Source organism: Castor canadensis, chromosome 19 (assembly GCF_047511655.1).
Source record: "Castor canadensis chromosome 19, mCasCan1.hap1v2, whole genome shotgun sequence".
NCBI classification, from domain to species: domain Eukaryota; kingdom Metazoa; phylum Chordata; class Mammalia; order Rodentia; family Castoridae; genus Castor; species Castor canadensis.
In genome coordinates, this window is record NC_133404.1 from 23,482,947 (window position 1) to 23,501,662 (window position 18,716).

Below are 18,716 nucleotides of genomic sequence, written 5' to 3' on the forward strand. Positions count from 1 at the left end.
AGAGGTGAAAAAGGGAATAGGACAACCAATGAAATTCAGATGATCATACAGAAATGCTTTAAAAACCTATAATCAAGCCAACTGCAAATGAAGCTGAAATAGATAAATTTCTTGATACTTATGAATGGCTAAAATTGTACCAAGAGGCCATTAAAAACTGGAAGACATCTATAACAAGCAATGAGATTAACAAAGAACCTCCCAAACAAGGAAAGCCCAGATCCTGATGGATTTATTGCTGAATTCTCCCAGACCATTAAAGAAAGAAGACCTAATACCAACACTCCTCGATTTCTAGGAATAAGTACACCAAATGACTAGGTATGGCTCCTTAATACTCAGTCACCAGGCAGCTTAAAGCTGTTCCCCTTGGCTTCTATTGCCATTCTTGTTTTCATCCACGTGGTACATATGGCAGGGTATCTCACTACACTCATGTATGTACCACACATCCTTACAAGGTCCCATCTCCCTCATATACTTCACCTTATTTCCCACAAGATGGATTTGGAACTAATTTTAAACCGACTGTAAGTTGTAAAGGTCACAATAGTCCCTGTGGTTCCCCAAAGGTTTGAATACATATGAGGGAAAATATGCATGCCTCCTAACTGGAGTTCTACTTTGGGTTAAGGCTAATGTGGGTCAGACAGACAATTAATCCAACCCTTGTTAGGGTAATCCAGTTGCCGCCAGTTAGAGCATCTATTTGCTAAACAGTTTGGTAAACTGCAAGACCTGGATTTGTAACAGGGCGTAGCATTCCTCTGTTCCCTTAACAAAGGTGACTAGAAGCCAGTGAGCACATGTTGTTTGCATGCACTCAATCAGAGGACTCAGCCCATTCCTCTATGGGTCACAAATCTATCTTGTGTTTGAATTCTAAGGCTGTTACTTGAGTAAAACCTTTTCACTACTCCATTCCCACAATTTCTGTGTCCTTATGAGATTGTATAATGGCCTCAAAATTTGGGCTAAATTGGAAAATGAAGGCCTTCTCACATCCTAGTAAACATAGAAGAGGTTTTGTTTATTTAGTTTCAGGGCTCTTGATATTCCTACATTTTCTTGGGCTTTACCCAGCCATATCACACTAAGGAATTTTACAGAGCCCTCCTCCACCCCACCCTGACACTGTCCCTGCCCTCTTGCCAGGAAATTCTGGATATTGATTAACCATCGTCTTGATACCAGATGATCAAGGACTTTTAGTGGGGTGACCATTTCAAGAGACGTAAATCTGATGAATTTAACAGAATATCATAATTTTCCAGTGTGTACTGGGATGGTTCTCGAAAGATGACTAGGTCTCTAGCCATTAAACCCTCTTAAATAGTGGAGCTAGATGAGAAATCCTGGAGGAGCACATAAACAGCCAATTGTTGGCTCTTCCAAGTGAGGCAAACATGTCTTTGGACTTATATCTAGGGGTAAGCTGCAGAAAACATTTGGTGAATGCAGAAAACTATTTTGTGAGCCCAACCATATGGACATTTTATGTCCTCTGAGTGGGATGTACAATGCCTAGCCAGTCTACTTCCTGAATAGTATCTGTTATCTCTTGTGTCCTCCTGAGAGATGGAATTGTTGATAATATCTACCCTCTGGGTGAGGAAAAACCACTGACTTTCAGTTGTCTTCCCCTTGGAACATGGATTTTAATGCAATCACTTGCAAACAGAATTTACCTGATAATCTGCAGTTCCTACAGTATTCTCTAGGAGTGTGGATATGATGACCCACTATGAGGTAGAAGACCGTGCACAATTTGCAACAGTAGACGTAACACATCTCAAAGGGATGGATGAACATCTGTACCTAACTATGTAGATCAGGGCTCAGCTATTATGTGAGGATTCACATGTATGAGAGTGTGTTTGCCCATGTATCCACTACAGTCAAGCCTCTTTGTTGCAAAGAAATATATATACTATTTCCAAAGCAATTCAGATTTCCTGAATGGCCAATATTGAGGGAAACCTTGACCTTCCTATCATGTCAGATGCTGCAGTGCTTACCACCTTTCCACCAGTAGTGTAATGCTGCCCTGCTTTAATTTTTCATAGAATAAAGAGAATGCATTAGGCTTCCTTTGTAAAGTTTATGTTCCTGTCACTTATTTCTTGTTTATTATTGTTGCACTGGGGATATAGCATGATATTTATCAAAGTTCTTAACAGTGTATCATAGTTGAATTCACCCCCTCCATCATTCTCTTTATGCCTCTTCTCCCATTCCTGGAATAGTTTCATCAGATCTTAATTTTCCATTTTTATATAAGTACAAAATATTTATACTGTATTCATACTCCTACACACTTTCTTTATATCCTAGCCCCATCCCACTGTTGCTAACCCCCAAATAGGACTGATTTTTCCTATCCTGTTCTCTGTTTTTGCAAAGAGACATTTTTTGTTTGTATAAGGTAGGGGAGTTTCCTTCTGACATTTCCATGCATATGTGTATTACACGTAAATTGGTTCATCCCCTCTATTCTCCTTTCTGCCTTAGCACTCTTCTTATGGTGCTATGGTTAAAAATTCTAAATACTTTCTTGTACAGAAAGTACATCAACCATATTCATCTTCTAAACTTCCTCCTTTTAACCTCATTCTCCCTTTAGTGACCTCCCCTGGTATGAGCTGGTTTTCATAATATTGCTTTTATTTGTATTCAGTTTATATTTCACATATGAGAGAAAACATATGGCCTTTGAATTTTGGAGCTTAGGTAGACTCACTTAAGATAATGTTCTCCACTCATATGTGGACATTAGATCAAGGGCAAACACAACAAGGGGATTGGACTATGAGCACATGATAAAAGCGAGAGCACACAAGGGAGGGGTGAGGATAGGTAAGACACCTAAAAAACTAGCTAGCATTTGTTGCCCTTAACGCAGAGAAACTAAAGCAGATACCTTAAAGCAACTGAGGCCAATAGGAAAAGGGGACCAGAAACTAGAGAAAAGGTTAGATCAAAAAGAATTAACCTAGAAGGTAACACCCACACACAGGAAATCAATGTGAGTCAATGCCCTGTATAGCTATCCTTATCTCAACCAGCAAAACCCCTTGTTCCTTCCTATTATTGCTTATACTCTCTCTACAACAAAATTAGAGATAAGGGCAAAATAGTTTCTGCTGGGTATTGAGGGGGGGAGCGGGAGTGGGTGGAGTGGGTGGTAAGGGAGGGGGTGGGGGCAGGGGGGAGAAATGAACCAAGCCTTGTATGCACATATGAATAATAAAAGAAAAATGAAAAAAAAATAAATAAAAATAAAAAAAAATAAAAATAAAAAAAAAAAAAAAAAAAAAAGATAATGTTCTCCAATTCCACCCATTTACCTGCAAATGACAAAATTCCATATCTTTATGGCTGAATAAAATTCTGTTGTAAAATAAATACACATTTTCTTAATCTGAGAAAGCATTAGTCTAATGTCTATTTTCTCTCTCCATATATGCATGCAGCAGGTCTTGCCACATTTGCCATCCAATACCCTTTTTCCTCTATCTATTTCATCTCCCTTTTCTGTTTATGTGTTCCCATTTCTATTCAGCAGTTCACACCTTAGCTAAACTGATCAGTTTCTACTTGCTCTGTTTTAGCCAAGCATAGGCCCATATCATTTAGAAGGGACCTCTTCTGAAACTTAAAACTGGTAAGCCTGGGGATTAATTTTTATGTGTGCTGGCATGAAATCATTCTCAGTTACCTAGAAGCAGTGGTGAAGATGGCTGTCCTCATCCTAACTTATATAAAGCCTGCACCCTTGATTGTCTTTTAAGGTACAGGAACCTCATCTGGTGACTAGGTTTCCCTATCGGCCTAGAACAATGCAGTTGTCTGAGAACCATGTAAGCATTTCTTGGTATAACGGATGTGGAGTCATTGGTAGATTTTTCTACATCACCTCCAGAAGGAATATATTCCATACCCTTATGAATCAAGTGGCTAAGAACTTCTTTGGATTCTGCTGACACCCACTAACAAGATCAGAGTACTCCAGGTATATTCACTGAAGGAGTCAGTTTCTTCACAGAATATTGGATTCTTTATTTCCTTCCTTGTGTGTTTATTTTAATTTAGTTTCTATGAGGAAAAGTCATCAAGTATTTCCCTCTTGTCTCCTCTGAATCTCAGAAACTCATTTCTATGAAGTGTGCAGATTTTCTCTTATTTCCCTTCTTCCTTTCTTCCTTCCTCCCTTCCTTCTTTCCTTCATTCCTTTCTTCCTTCCTCCCTTCTTTCCTTCATTCCTTTTCATTCATCCTTCCTTTTCCCTTTTTTTAGTACAGTCTTTTCAACAATTATGCTCAGAAACTGGGATATCATCATGTAAAAGACTGGAACTAGACCCCAGGTTTTAAGACTGTAATTCATTTGAAGTGGATCAAAGCTCTTAATGTAATACCCAAAACTGTGAAACAAATATAGGGAAAATATAGAACTTATAAGCATAGGCAATAACTTCTTGAATAGAATTCCAGTATCTTAACAATTAAGAGAAAAGCTTAAGAAATAGAACTGCATCAAAGTACAAAGCTTCAGCACAGCATAGAAAGGTCAATAGATGGAAGAGAGCTTACAGAAGGGTAGAAAAATCTTTGCCAGATGTACATTTGATAAGAGATTAATAAACTGATTAATAGAATGTAAGAGAGTTCTAAATACCTTGTCTCCTGAAGAATCAGATACCCAATGAGTAAATAGGCAAAAGAGAATGGTCAATAATAACTACATGAAGAAATACTCAGAATCATGGGCTATACATGAAATGCAAGTTAATAGGACATTGAGATTTCACCTCCCTACAGTCAGAGTGGCTATCATCAAGAACAGAAACAACAAGAAATATTGGCAGGGATGCAGAAAAAAGAGCCCTTATTTATACAGTGTTGGTGGGAATGTAAATTAGAACAACCACTGTGGAAAGCATTATGGACATTCCAAAGAAACCTAACAATAGAATCATCATATGATTGAGGGAAAACAATTCATGGCATGTATCTGAAGGAATGTAAGTAAAGATACAATAGAGACAGTTGCACACCCATGTTCATTGTAGCACTGTTCACAATATCCTAGCCCAGATGCCCTAAAACTGATGAATGAATTAAGAAAATGTGGTATATATAAACAATGGATTATTTTTTAGTGACAAAGAAGAATTAAATTGTCTTGTTTGCAGATAAATGGATGGAAGTGGGGATGATCATGTTAACAAAAGTAACCCTGCTTCAAAAGTACATAATTTTTATGCATTCCCTCTCATGTGGAAGCTAGACCACATGCCTATCTATCTATCTATCTACCTGTAAATGAAAGTCTCTCTCTCTCTCTCTCTCTCTCTCTCTCTATATATATATATATATATATATATATATATGACTATGATAGTAATATGTATATCCTTTGAGGGGACTTATGAGGGGGGAAGGAGGAAATGGTAATGATTGAGAGTAAATATTGAAATCCATTGCATTTGTATAATGAGATAGCATAAATTAATGCACTGAAATCCAACGCCAGTAGTTCACACCAGTATTCTTAGTTAAATGGAAGGAGGATCATGGGTCAAGGAGAGTCAAGGAAAATAGATCACAAGACCCCATCAGGATATAACCATCTAGATATTCCTTCCACCCACATATCAACGATTAAATTACTTCTGGATCAAATACTTAAAAATACAATTTCGAGTGGATGCTATTTTATGTTGTAATAATTGCTTAATATTTTTATTCATGGGCTATCATGAGAATACAAAATTAAGAAAATAGCAATTCTAAAGTATTTTTCCTGTTTAGCATAGGCTGTTTTGAGAACCAGTATTACTGCAGAAGACTGACCCAGACCTTTTCACTTGGGCCAATATCCAGGAAGTATGGTGATCTCCAATGCTGACCCAGCAGCAGGCTATGCTTCATCATTCAGCACAGTCATCACTGCCAGAGGTGCAATGTGGCTGAGGGCTGAACATGAAGGGATCTAAGCTGCTGGGGTCTGTGCTGCTGGGAGGCTCCTGAATGGACATCAGTGTTCATTCACTATTTGTTTTGGTTTCAATGGTCACTGTGCACTCTTAGTATTTCTGTTCTTTGGTTTTTATGTTTAGCACTTGATGTTTTTCAAACATTGCAGACTTATACATATGGCCAATGAGTATTGTTTAGTTCATATTTCTTTCTTTCTTTTCTTTTTTTTTTGGTAGTACTGGGGTTTAAACTCAGGGCTCACACTTGCTATGCAGGAACTCTACCACTTGAGCCACTTGGTCTGCCCTGATTTTTATTAGGTATTTTGAGATAGAGTTTATGTACTGTCATCCAGTGGCTGGCTTCAAATCAAGATCCTCTTGATCTTTGCCTCCTAAGTAGCTAGGATTACAGGCATGATCCACCAGCGCTTGGCATCAGTTCCTACTTCAAAATGCTCTCTGCTGTAGTTTCCCTCCATGTTAAAAGGATACAATACACATTGCATTTTGTAGTTGTTGGTGGTGGTTTGGGGGATTTTATTGAGGTTGTGGAGTGAACACAGTGTCTTGCAAAGCACATGACCTAATAGTTATAACCCCAGACTTATAACATACAGTTTCAAAGTTACCCATGAATTTCCTCTAAACACAATCTTTAAGACAAGGTAATAGTGCTCTATACCTTCTGTAGGAATACTTGTATGTGGCATCAATGATATCCTCCTGTAAGTATGTTTGGTTGACAAAAATATTTTAATGATATATAAAAAACAATATATGTTAGTGTGTTTGGGAAATGGTAACTCATTTGCACATTTTCCTTGCAAAATGAAATCAGCCAGTTCTATTCTTGCAGTCTTCCAAACGAATGAACAAAAAAAAAATAACATTCACCTCAGATGCTTAGGTAAACTTCTGCTGTGTTTTCCAGAAGCTTTGGGAAGGCAATAAGTTGCACAAGGTCTTTGGATGAAAAATTGGAAAAAAAATATCTCCTTTCAGACTGCTGCTACAACAAAACTACAATGACTGGTTACATACTGGGCTATCTCCCAAATACATTCTCTTCCAGACTCTGGGCCTGTAACACTTTTGCATCAGTCCATTCTGATTTGAATCATGGAAACAGAATGCCACTAATTAAACACAGCATGTAAGTTTTACCTAAGACAAGAGATAGCCAAATAATGGCTTTGGAGTGCAATTCACATGTAGGAGAGGGTGGCTTCCACTGTATTCAGTTTCTTGCCAGATTGAAGGAGCTCAGGGATGTCAACCTTTCCCTAAATCCTTTGACTACATAAATGTTCCATTTGATTCATGGAGTCTATAGTATGGGAGCTCATAGTTTATACAAATGACACTGATGACCTCATATGTAGTAGAACCTAGTGGAATGCTGTTGTTTTCTGTTATCCAGAATATCTCTAGTAAAGGTTTGCATATCAAAACACCTTGCATATGGCTAAACATCAGCAAGTCAGTTTTTTGCACTGCTAGGGAACAAACTCAAGTGCTTCAAATGTGAAAGGCCTGAACTCTACCACTTAGCTGTTACATGGTCCTTTAGACATTCATCTTAACAAGTAAATATCTGGTCAACAAATGATAATATCTTTGTATTGGGCCACTACCTAAAATTTGTCACTTTAACATAAAAAAGAAAACAAAATCCTCTGGGAATATCTAGCAAATAGATACAAAACACAAAGCCTCCACATATACTAAAGCCACGATACCAAGCCTACACAGGAAAAAAAAAAAAGTAAAAATGGATTCCCTTTAGAAGCTTAGATAATACTGGTAGCAATCAAAGTATGCATGAGGTTTCTTAGATTATGCAATGTTGAAATTCTAGAGATATTGCTAAGCTGAGGACATTGCTCAGTATATGAGAACATGCTTAGCATGCAAATCCTTCATGGACACTGAACAGCACACTTTGGAAACATTAATTAGTCATTGAAAAAACTAAGGAAAGAAATTATGAAATTCCTAGACCCAAATGAAAGTGAAAACACAACTTACCAGAACCTATGGGACACAGTAAAGACAGACATAATAAATTATGCACCAATAGGGAATAATTGCACAATGAGAAAAGTCTTTCTGACAAACTCAGGAATTTTCAACTAGGACTGTAGTTAATATATTCATGCACACATAGTCATACATAGTATACATGTATACATGCATACATTATATATATACATATACGTGTATTTATTAATATATACACACACAAACACATATGCACTATGCATGTACCATCTTTTTGGGTCAATTGGCTTACTTTTTAAAGAGAAATCTGTGCTCAAGAATTCAAAATGTTTGGAAATGAAAATTTACGAAAGCTTTCTAATTTATGCAATTCCACCTCCAATGTCTTCACTTTGATCTTTCTATTAACACCTGTGCTTAAGGAATACCTTCATGAGGGAAGGATGTAGCTCAATGGTATAGCAGTTCTTAGCTTGCGTCAGTCCCTAGGTACGATTTCAACATGGAGAAAAGGCATTTTCTGTCTGTGTTTCAATGTATTTTATATGAATTATTTCCCTTACAGAATTATAATAGAATCAAGCAAGATAACATCAGTGAGTATTTGCTAACAATGTGGTTATTGCCAATTTTGAAACATTAGTTAAGAACCATTTTTGAAAACTTAGGAATTCACATTGAAAAAAGAATGCAATTAGACAATTTTGGGTAGATGTTATTTTATGTTGTCATAATTGCTTAAAATTTTTATCATGAACTATCATGGGAATATCAAATTAAGAAAAAAGCAACTCTAAAGTACTTTTCCTGTGTAGCATAGACTCTAGTATTACCATAGGACACTGGCCCAGACATTTTCCCTTGGGCCAAAAGCCAGGTAAAACCACGATCTCCAAGGCTGAGCCACAAGCAGAAAGTGCATCATCATTTAGCACAGCTGTCACTGCCAGACAGTGAGATGTGGCTAAGAGCTCACTATGAAGGGATATTAACTGATGGGGTCTGTGCTTCTGGGAGGCTCTGGAGTGGACAGCAGTACTAAATGTATATTTTGGATTTGATGGTCACAGAGAGTGAGGTTTAGGTTGTTTTTGTTTTTATGTTTAGCACTTAATTATTTTCAAACAAGTTTACGTCTGAAACCTTAACAAACTACCATACATAATAGAGATTTTTAAATATACAACTCTCTGTTAAAGATTTTCTTGCTTGTTCTGGTAACCCTTTTTTAATGTTGTTCCCTGATTCTCATCATTCAAGGTGCAATTGTGGAAATTAGAATTCAAACTTCTCAAACTTGCTCCTTTACCAGAATGTGCTCTGCAGATTTTACTGCTGCTATCCCAAAGTTTAAGGTACTTAACCTTATGTATGTAGAAATGGTAGACATCTCCAGCCTATTCCTCTTTATCGTCAGCTTTCAAACACACACTGTTTCAGTTTACCTCCTATTCTGATATAGATGATTTTAAAACTATCCTCTTAGTCATAAAAACATTTCCACATTCATCTTGCAGTTATACTTTTATTTAACATTTAATGCCAGAGTTTAACTATTTCTTCATTTTTGGTAGTATTTTCATTGGTTCTGGTTGACTTTCCTCTATCTCTCTGTTAAGTGCAATTGTTCCCCCTTGAGTGTGCATGGCCAACACCTGGGGCTTCATAATACATTCACCATAAACTTCCACCTCGGTTTAGAATTCACAGTGTCAAACATGTGCCTGAAATTTGAATTTTGAACTAGTGCCTGTGTCAATATGAAGATGGCATAATTCCAATGTTAATGGAATTAGATAACCTGTTGTGTAGTGTATAGTACATTAGGAGAGAGTAGAGCTAAATCCATGTTTGAATATGCAAATGTGTGTTTTAATACCCAAATGCTCTCAGCACTGGGAAGCAGGTTGGAAATCACATATATAACAGGACTAGACTCCTTCCCAGATCTCAAGTACCAGAAGCAAAGTTTAACTAGGATAGCATTTGTATTGGTCATGGTTTGTGGCTGTACCCTAATTCAGGTGCTATTTAAGGTTTTTGTTTTGAAAGGTTAGTCAGGTGTGGTCCCCTTTCATGTGGTCATGAATCCTATCTTCCATTCCTATCTCAGAACATTCTGCTGATGTGTTGTGGCCAGTCAATGATTTTCCTGCCAGAGATACTCACAAATTCTGGAAATTGCATAAATGCAAACACAGCTTTTAAATTCTACTTACTCAAGGTACTTCTGAATGGTTTTCCTTCATGCAGGACCACATCTGACAGAGGTTTTGCAACTGAAAATGAAGTTCAGCTTTATGAAGTCATGTTTAAGAAGATTGACTTTAAATAAGATAGCAGCATCTTCCAGCGACTTCTTCAGAGAATTTGTGAAAATGCAGGTGCATGCATTTATTGGGAGAAACCCATGGGATCCCTCAGCAATTCCTTCCAGGTAATGTTCTGTCAGTTATCTTCAGAAGCTTATCAGTGTACATTCAAGCAGTCATCCTCTATTAACTTAAGAAGAACCCACTGTTTTCCCCTTTAAGTGATTGGGAGCAACAAGGATACAGAAACCTAAGCATGGGGATAAGTTGTAATGCAGGCAACAAGCAGTGTCAGTTCTTACATGTCCTGTGGAGGTTTGGAAGTTCAGCCAGCTCTGACCCACTGGCTCATGCCTGTAATCCTGGCTACTTGGGAGGCTGAGATCAGGAGGATCACTTTTTTAAGCCAGCCTGCAAAAATAGTACACAAGACCCCATCTCCAAAATAACCAGTCCAAAATGAACTGGAGGTGGGGCTCAAGTGGTAAAGAGTCTGATTACAAGCATGAAGCACTGAGATCAAACTCCAGTCTCACTAAAAAAAAGGTCAAGCTGGAGAGTGGAGCAGAATGTGGTGGAAAGCTTGCTTTCATGTAGGTGTTGGAAAATGAATTTGTATTTGGCCTATTATCTCGTAACTCATATGCAGGATCTGCTTCATTCTTTGCATCTTTTAGTTATATGGCTATTATTGGAAGGCAGAACACATCCATGCAGTCTAACTGTGTGTGGTACTCCTGGTTTATTTTTTACAGTAGCTCTTTTCACTGACAAATAATTGAGAGGAGAAATAGGTAAATAGGTTAGAGCATGGATCTACTGGTAGAGTGCTTTCCCAGCAAGCTCAAGGCCTTGAGTCAAAATTCAGTATAGCCAAAAAATAGGTGCTCTTTTTTATGGTAGCCTAGTATTTTGGGGGATTTGATTTAACACAGTACATAAATGTTCCAAGTATCAGTCATCATCTATTGAGTAGATTTATTCCATATTACACACCATCTTCTGGTTTCTATGCAAAGATCTGTGCTTCAGATGATGAAAATGTCATAAGAAATGGTAACAAAGCTGATGTGTGGCTCAGTTTTGGAGAGGTTGATTAGCATCCACAAGGCTCTGTGTTTAATCTCCAGTACCACTAGGAAAAAAAGGGAAAATGTCCAGGCTCCCATGGAAGAGTGGATAAGGAGAACAGAGGTAGGCATTCACAATGTTGTTTTTTAGAGGGCTTACTGACTTGAATTCCAGAATTTGCAAGATTTCTGCCTGGAGTCCAGAAGTTGTTTCTTGGTTTTATTGTGTTTTAGAAAAGTTCTTATCCCTGAGCATTGTGGTGCATATTTGTACATCCTGCTCTTGAAGGCAGAGGCAGGAAAATCATGTTAGAGTTCAGCATGGTATACATAGTGAAACACTCTGAAAAATACAATCAAAGAAGAATGTGATCTATACATAAGAAAGAAAACAGTCCACACTACTGTTATGCAAAAATAGAAGTTAGCATCCAAATCATTACATATATATATTGCTGGCTCTCCAGTAACTTCTGGTATTTGTTCACAACCTTGATCTCTTCTACCAATAAAGAAGAGCCCTCCATGCAGCTCGGTATACCTTTATTACTTTTGATTATGTATTTAAGCAGTAGGGATAGTGCTCATATAATTTCACTTCTTAATTCTATATGCTGCTTTTTTTTAATTAATATTCTGTGTTCAGAATGCATCCATGATGTGTGCAACATTTTAATTGAAGACATCATTCTATTCTTATATATGTTTGTATAATACATATTTCATCACAGTGTGTATATACAGTAGGTATGTGTTAATATCACAAACACTTGTACATGATCAACAGTACATTTATCCTCTACTATATTGTTCATTACTATTTTACTATGCTTGATACTTGACTAATGTCTCATTTGCATGTATCATGAACACTACTGCCACAAACACGTAAGTGCATGTGTCCTGATTTCTATAAGCTCACATCTCTCAGATGTCTGTTTCTGGGAGTTCAATGGCTAATTTTCAATTCAAACATTCATCGTAGGAATGTTCGTTATACTGAAAGGAGATTTATTGGTTTTGAAGTGTGAATGGTAGGTTGGAAATTATATTGTTTTCCATAAAGGTAAAAGGATAAATTATGCATCGGTAGTTTTCGTGCTTTTGCCTATGACCTTAGTTTAAAAGATTTTAACCCAGGTACCATTAGCTCACACCTGTCAGGGGGGAGAGATCAGTAGGGATGAGGTTTAAAGCCAGGCAAATAGTTTGTGAGACCTTATCTTGAAAAAAACCCTAAACAAAAAAAGCGCTAGTGGAGTGGCTCAAGTTGTCGGCCCTGAGTTCAAGCCCCAGTACCACACACAAAATAATCTGAATGTAGATTATTATCCCTTAGGCTCATCTAGGCTGTAATCCATATGAAAATTATGGGATAGGGGCTTGGCACATCTAGAGCGATCCACTGTCTGTCTCTGGTCCATGTTCAGCACTGTGGTTGGTGTGGAGGTGGAGGCAATGCAGGGGAAGCACAGGGTTTGATGCTGCTGTGTGTAGGGCACATGTGTCCTGTGGGGACCAGGATCACCCCAACAGCTACAGGTCTGTGGCAACTGTCTTGAAATACAGTGTCAAAGGTGGCAGTGCAGGCAGAGCCCAGGCTTTGTTTGGCATAGCTAAGGGCAGTGTACTGGGTGTGACTGGCGTGGCAGGAACAAGGACCACCAGGACAATGAGCATCTGTGGCAGCAGAGATGAAGTTGGAGCAAGGAGAACTGGAAAGCACAGGTTGTGTCCTGGGTGCAAGCTGCCTGGGGCAGGAAGCAGTACCACAAATGGGCCACAGCAATGAGGAGTGGTAGCAGGGACTGAGATGACCAGGAAGACCATGCCAAGGGTTCTGGGAGGCCAAGTTGGCCTGTGATCCACAGGGAGGCCACAGTGCTGTGGCCAGGATATTATTTGAGGCTGGGCATGTTTGTAGGTTTGTGAGGCCTATATGAATAGGGTATTCACCTCACCTCCTGTCCTGCTATGATGTTGGGTACTATTGGGAAATGCATCTTTCAGGGATCCCCTGGATAGGGTATGGAACTTCATGAGGCAGTGGGTTTCTTCATGGGGGAAGAAAAAGTCAAACACAAGAGGCACATAGACCTAAAAAAAGCATTTCCAGGGCTCATCACACTTAGTTTAGGCAACATCCTATTGGATGATGCAGAGCAGTCTAATAATGAGGCTTGGAGCTTGTGAGGCCACTTGGCCTGAAGGTGTTGCACTCACCTTTTACAGAGCAGATCCAGTACCTGGCTGTTTGCAGTAAAGCTTTGGTAGATACATAAGAAGACAGAACAAAGAAGGTAAACTCACTTAGCATGGAATTCTACACATGGCTCACAAGCTTCTCCAGCATGCCAGCCTTAATGAATTGTTCTTAATCCTCATGGGCTCATCCAGGTAAAGGGTAGAGTCATTTTTCCTCTGAAGTGGGGACGAGGCAGAGCGGTTCAAACATGGAAGCTGTGACAAACTGAAAAATGTCTCACTGACATACTGTGAAATGATACCTGCACATAAAGAATTACGTTCAATATTCAGATTGAAACACACATGGGACATGGTTTGTCAAACTGGTTGGGTGGTGGCTCAGTCAGAAATGTTGTGAAGCCTCTCTGCCCTTCCCAGTCCTGTTTTCCCACTGCACTCCACTTGGAAAATTACCGGAGGCAAGTAGGTCTATGTAGAAATCTAATCCTTTCCAAACCTACACTAGACTCCTACTCTGGACTTTTCTGAAGTCTGAGGCAGGGGAAGTTGGATAACAGTGAAAGAATATCCTCATCTCTCCATGTTCTCAGGTCAAGTGAGCTGGCTGCAACTCTGGAATGTGGCTGCCTGGCCCCTAGGGTTCTGTGTTCTGTTTGTTTCATAATCAAGGAAGGAGGATAACTTTTGTGGGGCCCCTTTTCTGAGCCTCTTCTTCAGACAAAGGACACCCTGGCTGCTGACTGCTTCCCTCATGCATCACCAGAAACAAATGTGGACACAGCTACAACACAGTAGCTACCCACCGCACTCTGATAGTGCTGGGTTCTCCCAGGGCCTCCAACTCTCTGAAATAAAGGGAAAAAACCTAAATGTTAGGACCATTGGGTTGAATTGTTCCCTATTGAGGGTGATGTCTTGGAGAGACTACCAGATGTGGAAAGAGGTGGTGGATATCATGACATTCCTGCCCACAGGAAACCTCTAAGCTGCCCACAGCCCCACTAGAAGTTGGCTGGTAGAGGCTGGTTCCACTCTTGCATATATGTTTTTGATAGCAAGATTTATTCATGTGCCATGTATTCACTGATATTTCTTACAGAGATTCCATATTAGCACTGGAAAGTACCTGAATAGTCATTTTAGATTTATTCATCTCAATGGTCACATGAAACAAGTTAACCAAGGAAGGGACAATATTCTTGAAGTGTTTGTCTGTTTATAATTTCTTATTACTTCTTTAGTAACATAGATCAGTTCCTTTCCTCTGCCCTTTCCCAGGGCCTTGTGCATGCTAAGCAAGCACTCTACCACTGAGTTATACTGCAGCCCAATTGATGCTGAATTTCTTTTTACTAATATCTTCCTGGAGATGTTTTTACTCTATTTTCAGAAGTCCTTTCTTGAAAAGACCAGAAAATGGACGTATGAACTTGAGTTACTCAAAAGGTGAAGACAAGTGAGTGACACATATATGTAGTGCCTAGGTGTAGAAAGTATGGCACAAAATAAAAGAGGACAATGGTCTCACACTTCCCCACCCTCCATGCAGTGATGTACAGATGCAAAATGGCAGAATGATAATTCTGCACATGTGCTAGATAAATGAAGCCCACAGGGTTGGCTCTGCATTCTCCCCACACAGTTCCCTGTACAAAACCACGTTTCTCTGCTGGGCACCTCTAGGTACATGTCCTGAAACCACATTTAAATCGCTAAAAGCCATGAAACTGCATACTGTACTGCATGAAATCCAGAGTCAACACTCTTGAAATTGTATTCTGTAATCAGATATCTTTTATTAATACCACATTCATAGCTTTAGTGAGTAAACTAGCTTTCCTGGACTGGAGAACTGGAGTGAGAGATGGCCTGCCTGGACCACAGTTATCATTTCTGATATCATGATATCTGATATTTAGGTGCTGTATTATGTCTTATTTTTATTCAGAAACTTTGACTTGCCCAACCTCATAATTTTATCCCTGAGAACAATGGACTCATTTACAATGCAGAAGCTAAAACACAATAATTTCCTTCATGTAATTAAATTTGAGTTTTTGGAACAGATAGGTGACACTAAATTCCATATTTATTCTTCATTTCAATGTACCCTTCATAGGCTCTTAAAATGTATGTTGTGAGTACCTTCCCTCATCCATTTTTGTGAAAGATAATAAGGCAGAATGGTAGGCCAGGAAGGAGAAACGTGGATATGTACATGAAATATGAAGTAACACACTGCAGAATGCCAACAGTATTAAGGAGCTGTGAGTACTCAGGATTAAGAGTACAGGTGATAGGCACAGAAGTGCACTACAGTGATATCAAAGGCACAGAGGACAGTGTTGACACAAACATATTAGCTTCTCATAAAAGCAAGGTGTAATTTCCCACAACACTCACCAACCTGTAACCAGAATGCATGGAGACTAATATGGCACCTGAGGTCTCAGGAAGATGCCATTGTAAACAATCCAAACTTGTGGAAGAATTAATGAGGCAAATCCAACAGTATCTCCACACTCTAGTCTGAATAGAACTTGAGAGTGAAATTGGTACACAATGCTTATATTTCAGTTCAAATGATTCCATTTAATGAGCCTACTGTTAGAGAAGTCTCAGTCCTGAGAATCTTAGCTATTTGGAGGCTAATACTTGGAAGACCACAATTTGAGACTGACCCAGAGTAAAGAGTTTTCGAGCACCCATTTCTAAAATAACTGCAGCAAATTGGACTGGAGGTGTCATTCAAGCACCTGCTTTGCAAGTGTGAAGCCCTGAGTTCAAACTCCACCAAAAATATAACTACCTTCCAAGCACCTGAACCTACAGGTGCAAATGCACTCAATACCCAAATTATAAATTACTTGAGATTTGTCTTCATTAAATAATGCTTTTCAGGGGATGTGCAAAGTCCATTACATTTTTCACCTCTCCCAAATAAGAGTCATTCAAAGAAGTAAGTCAGCATGACAAAGCATTTTATAGAAATCATGATCAACAGTGACTGATCATAAATGATTTGTATGATCCACATGCACATGGCAGTCCCAAGGAGTTGAAATGTAAATGAGAATGAAGAAACAGACAGATACAGAATTGTTGCACATTGAAAGCTACCATGCCTGTGCAAATGTTGAGGGTCTGTTTGTTATTTTTACTGTGCATCCAAATGGAATTTTTGAAATATAGTTAATTAAATTGCCTCTCCAGGTATGCTACATTTTTGTTATTTCTAGTTTTCACTTGGGTACATGTTCTAGCAGATTTGACACTGCCTGGGTTTGGTTCTAATATTAACCATGTGCCTGTATTAAGATACTTGTTCATTCTGGTACATAGATAATATATATAATGTATTAGATCTAATGCTGAGTGTGTAGTCTGTGTCAAGGAATATAGTTTATATGAAACTTGTTTATAAGAGTACATTCACTTCTGGCTCTTGTCTAACCCTAACTCTATTATTTATAGCAATATAGCCATTTTATAGGGCAACTTTGAACTGGCTGAGACAAAAGTTACAATCAAGTGTGTTGGTCAAGTAAAACATAGAAGAAGCAACACAACAAAATGTGAAATAAGAGAATTTTGTTAGTTACACAGAGAGAAGATGAACACAAAAACAAAGGGATAATGGAAAAATGGAGGCATTCTGGACTTATACTGGAAAGTCTGAGGAGCAGAGAACAATTTGTAATAAAGACTGAATAGGGGCCAGGGGGCTGCAGACTTTAGCTTACTTCATTAAGGAAGTCAGTTTCTCAAGAAGTGTTGCAATTAATGGGATTCGAGCAAACAAGCACATGTTCCACAGAGTCACTTTGTGAGAGAGATTTGGTCACTATGCCTGTCTGGACTGTCCAGCCAAGGAGGGGGACACTATGGAGAAAGGACTGGGGGTTATTGCTATCCCACTGGATTATCATATTAATCATATTTTCACATCTTTCAAAAAGATGCATCTTAATATTTCTCTTGTAAAACTGTTGGTCAAAGGCAGTCATAACATGATGGACCTCATAGGCAAGGATAGAAGTTGGCCTACAAAGCTTCCATTGTCAAGTTCTGGTGATTTCAACATCAAAACTTACAGTGGTAGAGCATGTGTTTAATGCACAAGGCCCTAGGTTCAATTCCTGGCAGAAAAACAAAAAACTAAATAACTTAGTAGAGTGGAGGTTTTGGTAGAGTGAAAAGATCATCTTGAAAAGAATAGCACAGTTCCCTCTCAAGACATGTGGAAAGAAAAGTAATGATACATTTTATAATTGATACATCTATCGTATTACTTATTTTGCTCAAACTATGACTTACTGGTTAGTATAAACCTCATTTATTTACCTAAATTTTTGTGAGTTATTAATAGATTGTTTGCTCACAAGATTTAGTTCACCTTCTTTACATATTATAATACTCTTTAGGACTCACAGTGTATCACGAGGCAGCCACTATTGCTACTCCCATGGCCCAGTTCTGAGTGTGAACTGAAATGCAGCAAGAAATGAATAGAAGAGCCTAGAGTCCAACTCAGTCTGTCTCCAGTCTTTGTTCCTATCAACTCTGTTAGGATACCTTTTCTGTCATGCAGTGAACATTTTCTAGGTTTAGTTTATGACTTCTTACACTACCCCTTTCTCATGAATTTGTTTTACTAATTTTCATTATATTGGGCATATGATGTCACTTTAGTATAAAATATGAAATAATAAAAATCATGGCATTTTTGTTGAAAATCTGTTTTCCTTCCTTTTTTCTTTCATTTGAATGGTTTCCTTTGCATGCATGTTTTGGCTTCTCTCTCTCTCTCTCTCTCTCTCTCTCTCTCTCTCTCTCTGTATCTATCTATCTATATATGTCTGTGTGAGAAATACCTCCTTTTGCCACCCTAGTTCTTAAATTAGAGGAGTGAGTAATCATGCTTATAGTAATTTGGTTCACAAAATGTATTAATTCTAATGAAATTCAATTTATTTTTTGCTTGTATCACTTGTACAGTTATTATTAGAAACCATTGATTAAAATAAGAGCATAAAAATTTTTCATGTCTCCTCTATTTCTTGCTCTCATTATTAGGTACATGATCTTTTTTGACACCTTCTTTATATGACATGAGGGAGGAGTCCAACTTGCCTGCATACA

General features: G+C 38.4%; 1 long non-coding RNA gene across 18 annotated transcripts in view; it reads right to left on the minus strand.

Moving 5' to 3' along the window:
* Positions 1 to 18,716, minus strand: part of LOC141419243 (uncharacterized) — a 157,198-nt gene that overhangs the window by 83,800 nt on the left and 54,682 nt on the right. For 12 of the 18 annotated variants that reach the window (XR_012444007.1, XR_012444003.1, XR_012444015.1 and 9 more), the window contains exons 3-4: positions 13,677 to 13,836; positions 10,204 to 11,709 (exon numbers count right to left, since the gene is read on the minus strand). The exons of 4 other annotated variants lie outside the window; for them this stretch is intronic. This is a non-coding gene — a long non-coding RNA (uncharacterized lncRNA). The remainder of the gene's footprint in view (positions 1 to 10,203; positions 11,710 to 13,676; positions 13,837 to 18,716) is intronic. 2 more of the 18 variants (XR_012444017.1, XR_012444011.1) reach the window with 1 other exon arrangement.